The sequence below is a fragment of the Crocodylus siamensis genome, chromosome 6, assembly GCF_052110815.1.
Source record: "Crocodylus siamensis isolate JL-2025a chromosome 6, ASM5211081v1, whole genome shotgun sequence".
NCBI classification, from domain to species: domain Eukaryota; kingdom Metazoa; phylum Chordata; order Crocodylia; family Crocodylidae; genus Crocodylus; species Crocodylus siamensis.
In genome coordinates this window covers 60480058-60499771 of record NC_143400.1, presented here as the reverse complement: position 1 = coordinate 60499771, position 19714 = coordinate 60480058, and the positions used below count along the sequence as shown (strand labels likewise).

General features: G+C 42.7%; 1 protein-coding gene across 1 annotated transcript in view; it reads left to right on the top strand.

The window, feature by feature from the left end:
- The first annotated feature begins 9306 nt into the window (after nt 1-9306).
- Nucleotides 9307-19714, top strand: part of FAM124B (family with sequence similarity 124 member B) — a 36768-nt gene continuing 26360 nt past the window's right edge. Inside the window, exons 1-2 of the mRNA XM_090053464.1 lie at nt 9307-9618; nt 14383-14414. The gene's annotated coding sequence lies outside the window, so the exon portion shown is untranslated. The remainder of the gene's footprint in view (nt 9619-14382; nt 14415-19714) is intronic.

Genomic DNA, 19714 nt, shown 5'->3' with positions numbered 1-19714 from the left:
TAGTATGGTTCAACAATCTATTTCCAAGTTGCAATTCACTGTAATTGTTATTCTTAGATAAATCAGAGTTTTTACTCTGAAGATGTGTGTAAGATTAATATTTTGGTTTTAGCTATGTTTTTGGCATTACAAATTTATTTCACGTAACTTTTGCCATAGACCATGCTTTCTTCTTTTTACATCAAAGCACTGTTATCCTTAATTGTATTTTTTTAATTGGAGATTTAAAAAGGTATTTGGGAGAGGCTGCTCATAGTATTGACTTCAGCTTAGAATAAAGAGGAAAAAAGGTCATGGATCATTAGCATACTCATAGTGTATTTGTTAGGTAACCGTACCAGGCAAATGAATCTCTTTAGGTATGTGGCAAATAGAGCAATTTATTTTCAGTGTGGACAAAGATGTCACAACATCACAGAATTTTAAATTTATTCTGGTCAACAAGTATACAGAGCCTGACTGGCATTTGAGTATTATAAAGAGAAAGAATAATGCTTTATTTCAGATGTTTTACTGTTTATACAATTTATTCCAAGGCAAAAGGAGTGCGTTTCTTTTTACACCATGAAAGAGAAGAATTTGATCGGACTGGGGGAAACAAAAAAAGCTTGTACATTCAAATGTTTCCTTGTGTGTAGCTATATTCTGTTTCCACAATGATGCTTAATAAGCAGTCCATCTGTAAAGCCTGTTTGCTGTCAGTTACTAAAATACGTGTGCACGTGTGGAGTATATATAAGAATTTTAAATGACTAAGGTATGTATTTTTAATAATGTTACAAATGTTGATTTTTTTTTTAACCTAGTACATGTTCTAAATAAGATGGTATGCTGGAACTGTTTGAGTACCTCTCAGATGCTGCTTGGCTCATAAAAGACATTTAAAAATCTTCTGCAGTATGTATAGTATCCCATGTTTTCTGGGGCACACAGCACTTTCTACAAAGGTGCATGGGGATTTCTTCTTTTCAGATACCCGAACCATTTTTAAACAGCATTAGCATTATGCTAAAGTACTGAAAACCGAGAAATGTAAATTTATCATTGACAAATGACTTCCTCAGTCAGTGGGTGCTTTACCACTGTTTAGATGAAAATAGGATTTAATCTACAATGCTATAGGGTTTTTTTAGTTCACACTTAACTTTTTATGTTAACAGTTTTGTAAAGTTATTGCTAATAGTTTTATTAGTGATTTAAGCCTTTTTAAGCAAACGCTAATAGAATATAATTTTCAATTGTAAATTATTAGTATATTTAACATTTTAATTATTTGGGAAGGGACTTCCAAAATTGTTTAAGTGTCTTCAAAAAAATCTTGTTCCTAAACATGAAATATGAGATCATAAAGCAGAGGATAGAAAGAGGGGACTATCCAAACTGAAATCAAACAAGCAGCAGAAATAGATTGCTACATTTCCCTTTAAGGTGAGTTTGGTTGGGGGTTTTTTTTTAAGAATATATGTGCATAATATTGACATTTCCTGTACAAGCTGTGATAATCTCATGTGGCATCATTTCTGATCTTTCTTAATATGAGCTCCCAGAATACCTGCAGGAATCTTTAAAAACAGAATCTATAGTGACTCTGCAACTTTCATAACAATGGAGAGAATATGAACTTCATTAAGCGTTATGAACAGTACTACTTAGTTTCCTAACCCTTTTTGTATGTGTTAATCGAAAGCAGTGAGGTTGAAAAGCCAAGTACAATACTGAACTGTTCTTTTCAAGTATCTGAAGGGAAAGAAATTTAAGTCAGTGGTGCCTTAATATTAGGCTTCTGAATTCATAAATATCAGAAGAGACATGGGCAGACTTTCAGACAGGCTGCAAAATTGCCATCCCACAAGTATATCATACAAAGAAAGACTAAGAAGAGGTTATGTCATTAAATAGCACATCTATCTTTCTCTGAAAGCTTGCCTTTCCCAAGCTCAGTTATGTCCTGCTACTGCCATAACCACACTGGATTTTTTTCGCCTTGAGTTTCAGTTTTAAACTGTACAAAATGTATATTTTATTGTTTTTAGCAGTACAATTTAGTGGTTAGAGATTTGGATTTATTTCCAGCTTTGATTTCTATTTGATGTGTGCTTTATATAGTAAATCTATGGGGGGGCAAGGGGGGTGGAATATCCTCCCATCTCTGAATAGATGTTAAGCATAATGTTTGTAAAGAGACTGAGAGCACTTGATTTAAGAAGTGTATCAATGCTAAATGGAGTTGCATTTTCCCGAGGGTTCTTTTTTCCAAACACTTTCTTATGAACTGCAGGGATCTTGATGCATACTAGTTGTAGTGCGTTGTACAGTGGGAACTTGCCACCATAAATCATCAGTTTCTGATAACTTGATCCTGAGCCCTATCAGCTGCCGTGTTTCTGTTAACTGTAACTTTAGGGGAGAGGCTCTGATTGTTAGGCTCCACCTTGTTGTGGGCTGTAAAGATTAGTGACAGGACTTTGAGTAGTTTGGAACTAAATTTATGGTAGGGTGGGTGTACTGAAGTGATATGCTCTTGTTATTCTGCCTTCCCTCCTAACACATTATATGTTACGTGTTTGTCACCTGTACATTTTGTGGTAGCACTGCAATCGTAATGGTCCACGGAAAATGCAAGAACATTTTGTTTGATGGGGGCCAAATTTATCATTTATCTTTTTAGTGGGCCAAATTTATCATTGGGAGAGATGTTAGAAATTAGACAGGCTTAGGGGCCCTTGCACTTTGTATTCTAAAAAGTTTTCTAACATCTTTTCCAACAATAAAGTTAGTCCAATAAAAGAGAGTACCAAATTTGCTTGTACCCTGACTGTGCCTATAATATGATCGAGGGAAAGTTAATGTGAGAATTAAAAATACACATTTTTTAAAGTTAGAGCAGCTGATAGGTGCAAAACACCACAGTATAATAAATGGCTGTGATTAAAACAGCCAAATAATGTCAGCTTATGGTAAGTGGAGAATTCAGTGGCTGACAGTTTAGCCACCCCAGACAGCTGATGCAATCTAATTATGTTTTGTGGATACACTTGGTCTCAGTCTAACTGGTTAAGCAAGCTCTGCAGAGAGAGGGTTGTGTTCCGGTGATCTGTTTAAAGCAATGTGAGATAAGCTAACAAAGTAACTTCACTTTCGAGGCTACTTCAAGTCAGAGTAGGATCTTTCAGAATCATGGACAGGTCATGTGACCTGTTACACTTTGACCAGTTCTCATTTTTCTAGTAAAAAATGTTTTGGTGGAAATCTTCCAACCATTTCTACTCAACAATGCAGTGCCTTATTACACAGGGAAGATTCTTTGAGTAGATGTGATATCCTTTATTAGACCAACTGAGTATTTGGAAAAAGTTCTTAGCAAGCTTTTGGGTACAGTCACCCTTCTTCAGACATGGGAAGTCTCTGCTGTTCTGAGACTCCTGAAGACTTCCTGTGCCTGAAAAAGGGTGACTGCACCTGAAAGCTTGCTAAGAACTTTTTCCCAACTACTCAGTTGGTCTAATAAAAGGTATCACATGTACTCAAAGAACTTTGCCTGCCTATGTCCTTAGACCAACAAAGCTACAACCAAAGTGCCTTATTAGAGATTTTAAGTTCTGTTTCTTTAAATTTCAAGTTGTACATAGAGTCCACACATGATGGCATGGGGAGACGATACCAACAAACTATATTGCCAATTCTAAAAGCCCAATTTAGAAGAAATTCCCAGTGGAACTAATTAAATTACTGCAGCAGGATTGTGTTTGTTATAAGCTTAAATAGATACCAGATACTGTAAACATTCCAATTTAACAGAATTTGCCATTTGTGTCCTACAGTTTTGTGTAGTAGTACAAAATTTGCAGAAAATGTCACACTTACGAAAAAACAAAAACTGGGCTGTTAAGATTTCCATTAGCTTTCCTCCTGCCTGGCTTTTTTGACTACAAAGTTAAAGGAACAATTCAGTGCCCCCCTATTGAAACCTGCCCATCCACACTGAAGGTGGTCTGCCTTCAAATACTTTGAAAACCATAGCAGGCTGTCTTCAGAAAGTACAGAAAAATTGTATGTTGTCTGAAGCTGCTGCTTTCATGTTAAGCATAAATGGCTCAGATTTAGAACTGAGAGTCATGACAGTTGTGAAAAATGGTCACAGTGAGTTGACTAAACCTGAAGGTAATTCATCTAGAAGCAATAAAAGATGAAGAATCAAGAGAAGACTGTTACTGAGTGGGATTTTAAAAGTAGGGGCAGATCCTATTCCATGTACTGGTGTCTGATTGCACTAAGGCATGTGAAATGTCTAGGCTCAATCCTGTTCCATGCAGCTCAAGTCCCTGAAAAATTGTTAATATATGTACTTTTGTAACACACCATTTTAGCTTTAAAACTCAGAAATGACACAGGAGAAACCAGTCACCTAATGAGTTAGGTTTTCAGGGATTTGGGCAAGAAGGTAGAATAGAATCAGACTTAGAGTAGGAGCAGATGTTGCATTTGTCTCTGGACAGATTGTGCCTGTGATTGTCTAAGAACAGAAATGTCCCAAGATAGGCTTGTGCACATGTTGATTACCCTTTTAATCAGGGTTTAGTAAGTGGCTGAATGCGCTGCTACTATTGTCATTGATTCAGTGATGCAATCCCAGGGTAACTGTTTGCATTTACTATGCAATATCTTGAGATGAACTATTATTTACTTCTTATCCCAGGAAAACACATAAAAAGGTTTATATGCAACATCAGTTTGTAGCCACAGAGGCCTAGTAGGTGGAATGCGATCTGATCCCAAGTGCCCCATTTCAGGCACGGAGCACGTACAGTTCTGAAGGGAATATGGGTTGCATGGGCTTGGCACTGCCACAAAACAGGAAGTAAATATGCGTAATTTATCAGTGGTAATTTTTTGTGAACAATCCCACTGCTGGGCGGAGACTATTTAAATGAGGTGCTGAATTAATATGCCTTTGGGCTGTCTGGTCTTGCCATCTGCCAAGTTGTACCACCTGAGTCCTGGTCTCCTGACCGGTAAGTTTACTAAAAAGGTATGGTTTAAAACCAGGGTTGTTTGTAAATCAATATATTTTATTCCTCCCCTTTATTAATTTATTATGCAACGCATACTTCTGAGTGGTTATAAATGGTCAGAGACAGCTTTATGTCTCTCACTTTAGGTGTGCAATTCACTGTATTACTTGAACTATGTCAAATACATGTGAAAGCTATGTCTTTTCATACTTGGTGCCTTTCTGTTCAGTGCCCAGGGGTCCCCTCCCCCATCCCACCCACACTCCCAAATGACTTAGTGGGCACACTTGAAAAAATTGAGACTCCTTTATTCTAAAAACAATGTTCTGTTAGGATACTAATTTTGTCATCCATAAGAAAACTAGTCTGTGTAAATTGCACGAGTTTGGTAACACAGGTTGCTTGCTAGGCTTGGTATTTCCTCTTTTATGCTTTTAATGCACCTGTAGCAATCATCTACCTGACCTCCATTTTCATACACCAGAATATACTACTTTCCATTTTGTATACAAATCGGCAGAATTTTTCTTGGTAATACTAAAGAAGCAGTCTGTTGATAGTGATTGATATATTATCATGTAGGGAAGGCACATATTTTTGGCACATTAAAAATTTATTCTACGCTATTTAATGTGAAATTAGAGATGGTTTAAATGACAAAAACCCACCCTCTCATCACAGTATTATGATCGTATTGTCAGCAGATGATAATGGATGGTGAGTCATGATTTCTACATGACTCATGTAAGGAAGAATCTAGTGAAACAGTTAATAGGACTCTCAGAAGTAGCAAGTAGTTACTGTTAAGATGGCATTACAATTCTGCAGCGTGCAAATGAAAATTGAACCTTAAAAGGGGAGTCCCTCTTAACTCTTCCTCACCATTAACTAAGACTTCCACATGGATGGCAGCCAGTTGCCCTAAAGCTGCTCCCTCTTCTCTCTATGCCTCTAAATATATTTCACACTAACATGTTTTGAAAGTGAATAGCATTTTGGTTAAGGATCTTGGCATTATTTTGCAGTTACAGCAGAGCTATACATAAACTACATCAAGTTACATCATTAAACGTTACCGATATGCCTAATAATAAAACAACGTACATTTCTTAGTTGTCTGTAGCTGGTATCAATGCCTTTCATTAACACTTCTCAATTCCTTTCAAAAACACCAGCCAAACTCAGCAATTTTTATATTTTCTTAAAATTTCCAGATTTGTGATTCATGTAATCTGTTAATTTTTTTATTTGTAACTAAGTGTTAATGCCATTCTAGAGTTCAGATTAACTAAGAGTTAATGCCATTCAGTAGTATTTGTATAGATAGTTATTTTTAGTAATTTTTCATTTTTATTATTTTTTGGTTTTATAAATACCAATTTGTTTCATTTAAGGTAATCGGAATGAAGTGTTGCTGGGAACCAACAGGATGGTGCATCCAGGGCATGATTGATGCGAAGCCTACTGCAATCTGTCTTCTGTTGATCTGGGTGTTGTGTTTGTCTTTTAGTGGGAGAATAAAGTGCTCTCTAGTTTTGAGGAAGAAAGAGGATATAACTGGTACATGGTAAGGCTCAATGTCCCTGAAAAAATGTCAGTCCCCAAAGAGTGACAACAGACATTGTGAAAGGTAATTGTCAGACAATGCTGACATAATGACCTCCAGTGTGGATATACATGGTAAGATTATTAGGCAAGAATGGGGTCAAACATGCATTTTAAATGTTACATATTAGCAACATCAATAGAAGGTTGAATCCTGCACCCTTCATTCTAGCTCTAAATTCCAACTACTACATGTTTTTACCTAGGGAATTTTTACCCAGTTACATTTTTTTTGTAGTCCTTCCTTTGCCAGTCTTCCCTGCTCCAGTGCATCAGCCAGCAGGTCCTGCTTCAGCTCTCTGAACGGGCCTATAGAACTCCCCCCACTGCTCTGTGTTAATGAAGTGCATGTTCAGACCTGCACTGCTGAGGGACTCCAGGGGGAGGTTTGTTTCTTTGGTTGCTTGTTTTTTAGATTTATATCCTGCCCTGTCTGGAAGACTCAGAGTTGCAGGGCAGAACTGATAACTTCTTCACAGAAGAAGTGAACCAAGCGTCTGGGTGCACTTAAGTGCACAAATATCCCACTGTCACAGGGAAAGGGAGTGAAAAGCTCTGGCATTTTTCCCCAGGAAGGGAAATATGTTTCCTAGTGGTGCTCCATGTCTTAAGAGGAATAAGAAGGAGTAAGAATAATCATTCATATATATGACATTTTGAAGGAGAGTATATTATCGGAAGGAAAGGGTGGGGGAGGAGATACAGAAAAGTGTATTCTAAATTTTATATAGGTAGTTGTTTAAACTCTAGCCCTTTTTGGCATCTGCCCCCAAGACTTCTGAGCTTCCCTTTTATTCAATGATCTACTTCAGCCACTGTTAACACACAGCCACTTATAAAGCCTTTGAATACATCTGACTCCAATTTTCCTTCATGATCCAATCCCCTGGAGCTTTTTCCAAGCTTTTAGTAAGAAATGAGAAGCCAACCTGAGACAAAGTGCAGATCAGAAATCTCATGGGTGGCTGGAGGTTTTCTTTTGTTTTCCTTTCTCCAGAGTACAAGTATTTTGTCTTAGACCTACTTGTACAAGAAATCACTCTGGCCTATGGTTTCACCCCAGGCAGCCTTTGCCTCCATAGGCATGATACTCAGATGGAGCACAGAGCTCTGAGCATGTTTGTTTGTCTACAGTAGGGTTGTATATAATGACCCGTGTACTGATGTGCCATGCCAATGTAACCCATAACTCACCAACAGGCATCCTATTCAAATCTAAAGCCAAGACAAGCCATGCTAGTTGAAGACAGGTCTTTGCTGGCACAGCACATCTACACTATGCTTTTTGCATTGATGCATCAACACAGATGGCTTTAAACCCCACCATAGGACAAAAAATTTTAAAACCATTTGCAATTGGAATTATTTTCAGTGTCACTAATAATTATATGTCCATGGTCAAGACAAGGAGAGAGGAATTCCAATGGTGAGGTGACTACAGTGTGAGAGCAGGGATCGAGGGGGAAGGAGGAGCTCTTATAATCATTACTGGGAGTAAGACTTAAAACAATGTTAAAGTTGAATGTTTCACAGTTAAGAAATAAGTATTGGGACATGAGGATTATAAATTCTGAGAGAGCTAGCACCAAAACTTCTAGCATAGTCCCGCTGGATTCCATCTACAGATTTACCCTAATCATATATTTATCCTTTACCCACACTTCCCTGTTGGAGATTCTTTCAAGTCCTAAGCAATAAATTAGTACCTATCTGTGCAAATATGTGCTTGGTACTTTAGGGTTGAGCACTTCAACTTTTTTTTTATCAAGTCTCAGTGAAATTTGAAGCAATGACAGGTGCATTCTACATTGGGATGACAGTGACACCCAATGTAGTTGCTGTTCTACAAATAGCAACTATATTGGGTCACAGTGCTGAGCAGCATTCTTGAACCTGGCCCACACAGCTGGTGCTGGGTGTACAGGTATAATTGGAAATAATTTAATCTGTTGTTAAAAACTGAATTTGCTGCTTTTCCAACTACTGTTCTATTATTAATCATGTCATGTGACAGGATAAGGATAGTCTTTAATTTGCAATTCAAGAAGCAGAGGTGATGTTAAGTGCAGGAAGTTAGTAGCAGAACTAAAATTAGAACTTAGGAGTCCATGAATCCTGGTCCTGGGCTGGGTCCACTGCATCACAGACTTTTTCCTATCAGCACCATGCTCAGTTTGGATAGTCCAGACAAAATACAAGATCTAGGCCTCATGCTGAGAAGGTAGCAGAGGGACAGCAGCAGGTGCAAAATGCCTTGTTTCCCTTTGGTTGCTTGCAATGGTGGTCTCTAGTGCTTGCATCAACTGGATTAGGGCCAAGGATTTGGAAGCACAAAGACTTTTACTAGGGATCCTTGGGAAGTCCTGGGATGAGAGAGTCTACAGGAAGAAGCTTGGCTGTGAGGAAATGTCCGTGTATGTAGCTTTGAAGCCATAATTCTTCCCATACCAAATCGGTGCAAGGGTTTAATTATACGTTTCCTTTGAGCAGGGATCATAGGCTGCAGATCACTGTATGATAGCGGTGGTTAATCCTTACCTAAAAGCAAGCGCAGCCCTGTGCTGTGCGGACCATGGCCCGGGCTGGGGCTGAAAAGCAGCTTGCTTGGGAGAGCTGTTAAGAAGACGGGGTGATGGCACAGCCTCGCCTTGGTGGTGGAAAGGAGGAAGTCGTATTGGTAACGGGGAGAGCTCCTCTTACCTTACCCCCGCCTTCCCTGTCTGGCGCAGCCGGGTCGCCGTGTCCGGAGGAGAACGAGTCGGGGGGTGGGAAAACCCGGGCGGAGCCCGCTCCCTCCCCGGGGTGCTCGGCCGGTGCTGCCCGGGGGGACCGGGACCGGGACCGGGACCGGCCTTGCTCTCTCTGCTGTGCCCCCCGCCCCGCCGCGGGCTGGCGCTCGCCGCCTCCTCCCGGCGCACGGGGACGGGGCCGCCGCTCGCCCAGCCCGGGACGCACCGCCCCTGCGGACACCTGGGCGGAGGCTCCGGCTGCAGCGCGCGGGGTAGGCGGCCGGCCGGGCGGTTGCTAACCGGCTTGTTTGGTTTCCAGGCTGCAGCCCGGGGCCCTGGGGCCGCAGGGAGCCCTGCTCCGGGCCGGGGCGGCTCTGCACCAACGCTCTTCGTGCCCGGCCCGGCCAGGCGGAGGGTGCAGCCGGGGGCGCGGGGCTGAGCTGGGGCCCGGGCCGGACGGAGACGCCCCGCCGGAGGCAGGTGGGGGACGCCAGAGCTGGTCCCGCCCGCGGCCGGGGCCGGGTAGAAGGCGGGCGCTCCGCCGCAGCCGCGCGCGGGCCCGGGCTGGGGGTGACTGTCAGCCCCGAGTCGCGCCTCCGCTCCCGCGAGGGGGCGATCGCCGGCGCCCGCGCGGCCGTCCCCGAGGCTGGCGTCGCGGCTGCGCGGAGGTCGTTTTTCAGGGGCCCAAAAAGAACATCCCAAACCTTGATGTTGGGTCAGTGTCTGGACTAGGACTTGCCGCCCCGTCCCCCGCCCGCAGGCAGGTCTGCTCGGTAGGCAAACGTGCCAAGAGAGGGAGCCCACGGACCGCCACAAACGCTGCCCATCTGTTTGTTCAGTTGGTTTAGAGGAAGCAGGAAATCGCTTCAGAAATAACGTGTTGGCTGGAGATTCTGGTCTCTTCCTGTGAGGAACAGCCTTGTCTATAAGGGATGTGAACGTCCATGAGGTTATTTCTCAGTGACTGGAAATGTTTCACAATGGGGCTTTAATTCAAAAGCTTGTATTGGCTCATCTTTCCTTCTCCCTCCATGCCTGGACTCTACCTCTAGAGAAGGAACAGTAGCTTTAGATGCTGTTAAAGTCACATTAGCTATAACTGAGCAGCTCTTTGGTGGCGAAGAGTGCTGCTAACACTGGATGTGCTGCTCTGGTGTCAGCTTTAGAGGGGGTTCTTCTAGTTAGGACAGTGGTCACCCACCAGTAGATCTGGATCCACCAGTACATCCCAGAGCCTCTTGGAGTCGATCCGAGGCTGGGGTAGGGGGCTGAGTGCCCACGTGCAAGCACACGCACACCACAGCCCAGCACCTCAGTCCATGGGGGAGGGAAGGGACAGGGGCTAGACTGAGGCCCCCGCAGTGAGGGACAGTGCCGCAGAGGCAAGAGCAGGGGTAAGTTGAGTGGGGCCCCGGCCGGGTGGGACTTACCTGCCAAATAATTTTTTCTCCCTCTGCCTCAATCTGTTCCCCCCCACTCCCCACAGACTTACCTGCTGGGTGGGGTGGGGGGTGTGCACAGTGGTGCATGGTAGATCTTGGGTTGATTTTAAATGCCAAAGGTGATCTACTTAAAGAGGTTGGAGACCACCGAGTTAGGATCTCATCATTCGTCTTTCTATTTTTCTGTCCACATAGGTTTTGTATGCCTTTCTGCCTAAAACTGTCCTAGGTCCAATCAGATCCCCTGTCAATACCTCCATCAGCTTTATAAGTGCTCTGTGTAATTTATCTGAATTGTTATATCCATTTTCATCATTCATATTGCAGTCATGCCTGGAGACGCCAAATTGGGGTCAAGGCCCTGTTTTTCTAGGTGCAATACACAATGTCATTAAAAGTTAGTCTCCCCATCCCCAGATCCAGAGTAACAAATTAAAGTCCATACTACAAAGTGCTAGGTCATGTATTTGGGGGCTAATAATAGCAAGAATTTCTGCTATAATCTGGGAACTCTTCATATTTCAAGTGATAGAGAAAGAGAGACCTAGATGCATTGATCTGACAGAGGGTGCCTCCATGATGTGGTTATGAAAAAGGCAAGTGTGATCCTAGAATGCATCAGGCAAAGTATTTCCATTCAAGGCAGTGAAAACTGAATGCCATGGTACCCCACACTGCTGAGGCCTGGTGGTAGAATGGTTAAGGCAGCAGAGGTGTAACCTTGACCCATGCTTTGAATTGTTGTAGAAAGGTGCCTCCACTTTTAAGTTGGTGTAGGTGGGTGCCTGGTCATTCAGGCTGGGAGAGTCAACTGTTGTTGGGGTTGATGCTAGCCACATCACTCCTTCATATGCTATGCCCATTAGACCACTTTGGCATGGGCAATCTGTTGAGCTTTTTGTGGGGTATAGTTGTGAAACTAAATGAAAAGCGCTCGTTTTCAAAAATGAGTGCTGAGAAGGAATGTTTGTTTGTTCTTTGTAAACACAAGGGCAGGAAAAATATTTTTTTAGACTAACCAACATTATTGACATGAGAAAAAATGGGTATAAAAAAGGCATGAATAAATTTAGATTGGAAATTACAAGTTTTCTAACCATCAGTGGAATGAGGTTCTGGAACAGCCAATCAAAAGGAGGCATGGGGACAAAAAATCTAAATGGTTTTAAGATCAAACTTGATCAGTTTAATAAAGATCATATAACTTAGTTGCCTGCAATGGCAGGGCACTGGATCTGATGAATAAAGGAGGTCCTTTCCAGTTTTATGTCCTGTATTCCTAATTTACAGTCCAAGCATGTGATGAGGAAATGATTATACATAATGGATGCAACCAAATGAGGTTAAGTAAGAACAAGTTAATAGTGCAGCAATCATGACTGATGGAATAGGCAGCAGGCAGAGGGCTGCAATGCCCTAGCTGTTAACCAGTAAACATCCTTGCAGAGGTGAAAGGCTGCAGGTACAAGCTCTGTGAGTGAGAGTAACAGAACCACTTCTCTAACCTCTGAGCTACATAAAGAATTCCAGGGCAAAACTGAGTCACTTGTGTGAATCACTTGTTTTTTCCTAGTTCATATTCTTTCTTTTGATCTTGTCAATTAGGGCAGCAAGATGGTGAATAATTGGGCACTTGCTCTTTAATACTAATTACAGAAAAAGAACTGATGAACTGCCAAGCTGTTTTCCCTGTTATAAGGCTTATTAATCGCATCAGCTGAAGCATTTTGTTCCTGCTTCATGACATTCCTTTACTTTATTCTGTGCTTCTGGAGTTTTTGTACAATTAAATAATTGGTGCAAGTCCTGGTTCTGCCTTTGGGCATGTAAGTACAGCTCTTCTGGCCAGGTAGCTTGAATGGTGCAATCTGATAATTTTGAATGGGCTTTTTAGAAAATATCCTGCTGGAAAAATCATATCTTTGTGTAGGTAAACAGTGTTTCTGTGGATCTTGCTCTGTTATGAAGCTAAGGCAAGGCTGCTCCTCCTCTGCTAAAACTCATGTAAAAGTAGCAATTGCATGTAAGAAAGTCTTCTGTTCAGAGATTAGGCTTGCGTCAGAGTGCTAATCTATCCCCATCCTAGATCAAAGGGAGAACTATTGTTTGAGCGCTGTCTGCTTCCATGCCAGCTCTTCTGTGGCTGCTCTTGCCAGCAGCCTGGCAGCACAGTTTTTTTTACAAATAGCAGCCCACAGAATTTCTAAGCATGGCATGCTCTCAGATGACGCAGTGGCTGCTGCAGGTGAAGTATGGCTTTGGATTGAAGGTATAAGACTGGGGATTTATTCCTGGCTCTGCCACAGATTTCTTGCAAAAATTTGGAAAAGTTGCTTAATTTCTCAGTTTCCTCTCTGTAAAATGGAGTTGGTTGTATCTCTCTGAGGTGTGCTGTGATTTTTAGTTAAGGTTTCCTAAACATTCAGATAGGTACTGGAGTGAGGAACATATACAATTGTATAGCGGAGTTCCATCTGAGCTTCATGTGGGGGCTCAAGGAGTGTGTTGGTGTGTGGCCGTACCCTTTTAATGGATCTCTTGAGCCAGAGTGATCACTCTCCCGGGTACAAAACAGTTTGAGGAAAGTGCTATTTGAGGGGTCTGTCTTCCTCTCTTCCCAGCACTGAAGGGATAAAATCTTTACATAGAGCAGTAGTTCTTTTCCTAGTAGATTCATGGAGGTGCTCTGATTTAACTTCCAGTAAAAGTAAAGTCCTTTCTTCTTTGAGTTGAGTTTCATGAGTCACACACTTTGCTGTTGGGAAGAGGGACAAGTTTTTTGTCTATGGCAATGAAAATTCTTACACATTGCAAAATGCTGTGACAAGAGTTTGCTTTACAGATCACATCTACTTCAAGTTCGATGACTTTTGGATTAGGAAAATGGGACATGGAGAGGTCAAGTCACTTAAGTTTTAAGATGTCATAGCAAATTAGTGTTAGTTTATCAGTAGAAACCAGCAGCATTATCTGTCTCTTCATTTTACTGTAGGTTATTTCTCGTTAACTCTTACTACAGTGTATTATTTCACTGGTTTTATTTCTTGCTTCTTACCAGCTAAGGAATGGGAAAAACATTTTTAAACTCCATGAAAATGGTTCATGTTCATTGGTATGGATTGTCTTTACATCTTCTGTGACCTTTTCTTGACAGAACTGCAGGATCTTGGTAACCTTTCTGAGACATGGTTGTAAGATAGAAAATGCTATTTCCAAGGTACCTAATGAACTTGGACCAGCATTTAAAGAAGTGAACAGAAGAGGTGCCAAATGACATTGAAAGTGATGGCTGTCTAGACTGAAAACAAAGTGTTTTGAGGTCTGTACATTCCAGCAGCTCATCTGCAGCTGTGCAACATGACTTGTTTGGAAAGTACAGACTGCAGAAGCCTTCAGAAGGGACTGCTTAACTTTGCAGGCAGGAGGGTGAACCTTTCATTAAAAGTAAAAGCAAAAGTAAACACCAGACTCACAAGAACATGTTTTCCATTGCCAATTGTGATTTTGTTTCAGTGGCAAAGAGAGCTTTTTCCTTTGCCCAATACCATGTTTGGGATTAAAAATAGCACTGACACTTTGTTTCTGTCTTCACAGGTCTCATTGCAGTGGAAAGTCCTCAACCAGCAGTAAGTAACTTTTTATTTTCCAGATAAAACACTTCATTATTAAATGTGGCATGTGTGAAAGGGCAGATGGTGGTAGGCAGTATCATAGGAAGAGCAGTACTAGCAGTGGACTTAGTCCTGGGTGCCCTTGCATTGGGGGGCTCCAGATCAAGTGCAAGTAATGTTTCATAATAGTGTGTAGAGGGGCATTCTGCATGTGACCCTGCACCAGGCACCAAGCTGGCTGTGGCTCTAAGTAGGACACTAAGTAGACACTGGAAACAAAATGTGTTTACTCATTTATTCAGAATGAACTTTCTCAGTACCATCCTATACTTAAGGCTATTTTTTTTCCTGCTGAGGACAGCACAGCATCAAACTCCAGTATAAGCACTACTATAATAATAGCAACTAGATTAATATCAGTAAAATTGTCTGGTGTCATTCAGCTTGTGGGTCAAATCCTGTTTGGCAAATAAGTGTGAAATACTACCACAGTGGAGAAATGTTCTGTACCCAAGCTGTAGAGCTGAAAATGATAGTGCAGGGCAACAGAAAGGATCAGTCTATCAGTTTCCTTACTGAGAAAGTGGCAAATAAAACATTTCTTTCCATTTCCGCATTGCTTGAGTAGGAAGAGTACTGTATATAAAGCTGTGGTTTAAACATTCAGCTCGTTAGCTTTAAAGGGAATAATTCAGTAAAGCTCACCGTGAAATTCATCATGTGTAGAGACCTACCAAAATTGTGGCAGAAGTGCACTGCACAGCAGCTCCTTTAATTAAGCAGTTTCCATCATGGACCCCTGCTTCCAATTGGTGGAGGGGCCATTCCCCGCCACTCACTCCTGATCAGTGGGGAGGTAAAAAGCATGGTTTTAAATATGGTCTGGTTTTTACCTCTTGCCACCAATTGGCCGAGGAGCCCTGGCAGCCCTGCTGGTTGCTGATGACTGGCCAGGAGGCAACAACTGCACCATATTTAAAACTATGTTTTTTGCCTCCCTGCTGATCAGTAGCAAATGCCAAAGTCCCTCTGCCAATCAGTGGTGGGGGAGGGGTGACACCCAGGAAACTTCAAGATTAAAGTAGCCACCACACGGCGCACTTCTACTGTGATTTTGGTAGGTCCCTAATCATATATACCCTAGAAGTAATGGTTTCTTTTTAGATAGTTCCTTTCCCTCTATCAAAATATAGATAATGTCAAAAGTCTATTTCTTTAATCATCATCATTTAACAGTCAGATTACAATAGCACCCAAAGACTGCATTATGCTTGGTGCTGTACATAGAGAGCGGTAGCCATGGTTCCTGCTCTGGGGGCTTACTGCTTGCTATTGTGTTTTCATCCAATGTGAGTTTCCTTATTTTTGTAGCATTTGACATTAGGCCAACTCTTTAGGGGTCAGTGAACTCCTAAAGCATCAAGAACAAGGGAGAAAGAGAGAATAACTTGGTGCCAGCTGTATTATAAATTATCTGTTGGAAAGACTGCCAGACCCTGCTTTCTGCTGTGACAAAGAGTGGGCTTAGTTATGCATAGTCACAAGTGAAATGCAAAGCGAGGGCTGGCTGCCTTTCACGTATGTTTTCTAACCCATGGAGTACCTAATGCCTGCAGAGGGACAAAGGAATTGTGAGATCAGGCCAATAAAATGGGCTATATTCATTTCTCACTTGGCCTATTTCGCCAGAGGCAGTGACTTGTAGGCTTCTGTGATTCTGAATATACATCTTGCTAGTGGCCTCATGGAGAGCAAGTTTCCCAAACATTTTATACAGGACTTTCATAATGTACCAGTTATGCTATATAAAACTGAAGGATGCCCCATTCTCCTTCCAGATGTGCTTTCCTCTGTCAGAGAGGAATCTCTTGTTCAGAGTGTAGCAAGCTCCAGTGGCACATACTCATTTCACTGCACCCTTAAGTGTGCAGGTTATATGGGAAGTATAGTATATGACCAGAGCTTTACTACAGTTTGTTCATTCTTGATTAAAGTATTAGCCCCAGTGACTGTAGTTGATGGACATAGTTTAGATTAGTCTGGAAAAAGTTCTAAAATATGGTGGCCCTCACTTAAAACTGACTCTTGAATCTGGGGACACTTGTGGTCATCTACAAGAAAAAGTCTTTCATAAATTGTAATGCTGTGCAGCATTGTAATAGTTTTACCCCAAGACACTATGGATGTGTACCAAGACACTATGGATGTGTACCTGGGGTTGCAGTTCCTCGAAACTTCTGGTAGAATCATAGAAAGAAGGACCAAAAGGGACCTGTAAGATTATCAAGTCCAGTCCCCTGCCGTGGGCAGGAGGCAACTGGGCTAAAATGAGCTCAACAAGGTCATTGTCCAGCCTCCTCTTGAACACCGCCAGGGATGGCAAATGCACCACCTCTGCTGGAAGTGTGTTCCAGTTTCTAGTTACCTGTATGGAAAAGAAGTTTTTTTGTATGTCTAGCCTAAACTTTTTCTTGACTAGCATGTGCCCATTGGTCCTCGTCCTCTGGGGGGGGGTGGGGGAGGGTGCTTTTCTAAAAAGTTGCTTTCCCAGATCCTGGTGTTCTCCCTTAACATATTTGTAGGTGACTACCAAGTCCCTCCTCAGCTGTCTTTTACTCAAACTGAACAAACACAGATCCTGAAGTCTCTCCTCATAAGGCCTATCCCCCAGGCCCTTGATTATTCAGGTGGCCCTTATCTGCACCATTTTGAACTTGTCCACCTCCTTCTTGAAGTGTGGTGCCCAGGACTAAACATAGTACTCCAATTGTGGCCTCACCAATGCCAAATAGAGGGGGAGGAGCACCTCTCTGGATCTACTGACAACACATCTGCTGATGCACACCAGAGTTCTATTTGCTCTGTTGGTGACTTCATCACACTGACAGCTCATATTCATCCTCTGGTCAATTGTCACCCCCAGGCCCCTTTTAGATGCAGTGTCAGTCAGTGGACCACCACCCATCATATAGATATGGTGAGGGTTCTCTCTAACCAAAAAAAAGACCATGGCCAGTACTCTCCAACTTAATTGAGAGGTTTTCATGGGAAACAGTATCAAAGGCCTTGCTGAAATCTAGGTAGATGACATTCACCTCCTGTCCCATGTCCAGCTGGTTAGTTACCTGGTCATAAAAGGAGATCAGGTTTGTTAGGCATGACCTAGCCTTGACAAAGCCATGCTGGTTGTTTCTCAGTACCCCACCAGTTACGAGCTTGTAGTTGATGGCCTCCTTGACAATTTTTTTCAAAGATTTTTCCTAGGACCAAAGTCAGACTGACCAGTCTATAGTTAGCAGTCATCCCTCTTTCCTTTCTTAAAGATGGGTACTACGTTAGCCCTCTTCCAGTCATTCGGGACCACTCCTAAGTTCCACTACTCTTCAAACAGCCTCACCAGAGGCACCGCTATGAGCTCATCGAGTTCCTTCAGCACTCTCAGATGCAGGTTGTCTGGCCCAACTGACTTGAAAACATCCATATGATCTAAGAGTATCTTCACCTGTTCAGGACTGATTTTATGTGGACTGCTGTCATCACCGTACTCTCTGCACCTCTGGACAGGTGACAAGTTCTCACCTGGTTTCAGGAATACTGAAGCAAAGTGTTAAGGAGCTCTGCCTTTTCATCTGATGATGAGCAGAATCTCAGCTTCACATTTGCAAAGTGTTTTGAGTTTGCCTGAGTCTGCAGGCTGCCTGAAACAACTAGTTTGAGAAGGGTGAAATTCCCCCAAGCATCATAAAACTTAGAAACCTGCTATTCTAGGAGGGATGGGGAACCACCATGTTCCCAGTAGTCAACTCTATATAAGGAACCCTTGCTGCAGCCGGACCATCATGGCTCTGGTCACAGAAAACTCGACCTGTTTCTTTTGGATAGATCACAGTCTAATTAGGCTGTAGTTACACATTACAATTAGCATGTGATAATTATAAGCAATGTCAGTTGGCATTAAAGTTAGCACATCAAGGTTAATATCCTTTTCCAACTCTGACCTGATGCTAGAGGGCTAGTGAGCTGGAGCGTGGCTAACAGCTTCCAAGTCTGTTCCATGCCCACTCCTGCTCCCCGACTCTCTAGCCACAGTATAGGCTGGGGGCAAAGCCTCCCCTACCCTTTCCATGTTGCTTGGACCATCCCCCAATTGATCCCTCATCCTCCAATTGCTCCCCTGCCACTTGGACTCACCCTCTGCTACACAGATTCCACCCCACTGCTTGGATCAGGCCAAAGTGGCAGTAGCAACCAGGTGGGGGAAGGGAGGGAAGGTGCGAGGGGATTCCCATTATTTGCTCCTGGGCTCCCTGCAGCCTACACAATGCTGCTGTGCCCCATGGCTGCCCACTCACTCATGAGCCCCTGCACCTCAGTGACTGCTCAGTAGCACCCCACAGGGAATGGGGAGAAAGATTGGAAGGAGGATGGGGTGGGCAAGGAGTTGTTTGGTAGCTGTAGGGCCTTCCAGTGGGGTACTGCAGTGGGCCCAATCCAGGGAAGCTGCTGGGCCCACCTTGGTTAGAAGTTGCCCCCTCTAAAAACCTCATTCTGTGGCCAGGCTGTCTCGGAGTTTGCTAGTAACTTAGTTAATGACACGGTTGGCAACTCCTGACTCATGCAGGACACGTGCCCAGTCACACGTTTTGTATTTTAATTAGAATTATGAGTGCATTAGTCAGTGTCTGGGGGCAGCTGGCCTGAGGAATAGGAGTAATTAGGAGCCTTTACACAGCATGGCTCTCCATTGTTCCCTAAACTGAAGGCCAAGCTTAGAGAACTTGCTTTTATTAACACTCTCTCCAGCATCATTTATTTTGGTATCTGCTGTTAGCAATTCTTATAAGTTGCTTGCAACATTGCTGTGTTTAAGCCCATTAAATAAACCACAGAACCCCAAAATCTCCTATTTGATTTAGATACATCTAGGGTTTTTTAATGAAATTAATAAATTAATATTTGATTTATATCAATTACCTCAGCTCACCTGGTCAAACAGAAGTGCCTGAAATTAGGCACCTACCTCCATGTTCAAGTAGCGTTTTTCATAATGCTTAGGGGCAACCAACATGGGTTCATTAGTGGCAGGCCCTGTTAGACCAACCTGGTTGCTTTCTACGACCAGGTCACAAAATCCTTGGATGCAGGTGTCACGGTGAACATAGTCTGTTTGGACTTTAGGAAGGCCTTTGGCACTGTCTCTCACCCCACTTTCATTAAAAAATTAGGCAACTCTGGTGTTGATGCCTACACAGTCAGTTGGGTAGCAAATTGGCTGGAGGGCCGCACCCAGAGAGTGGTGGTGGATGGGTCATTTT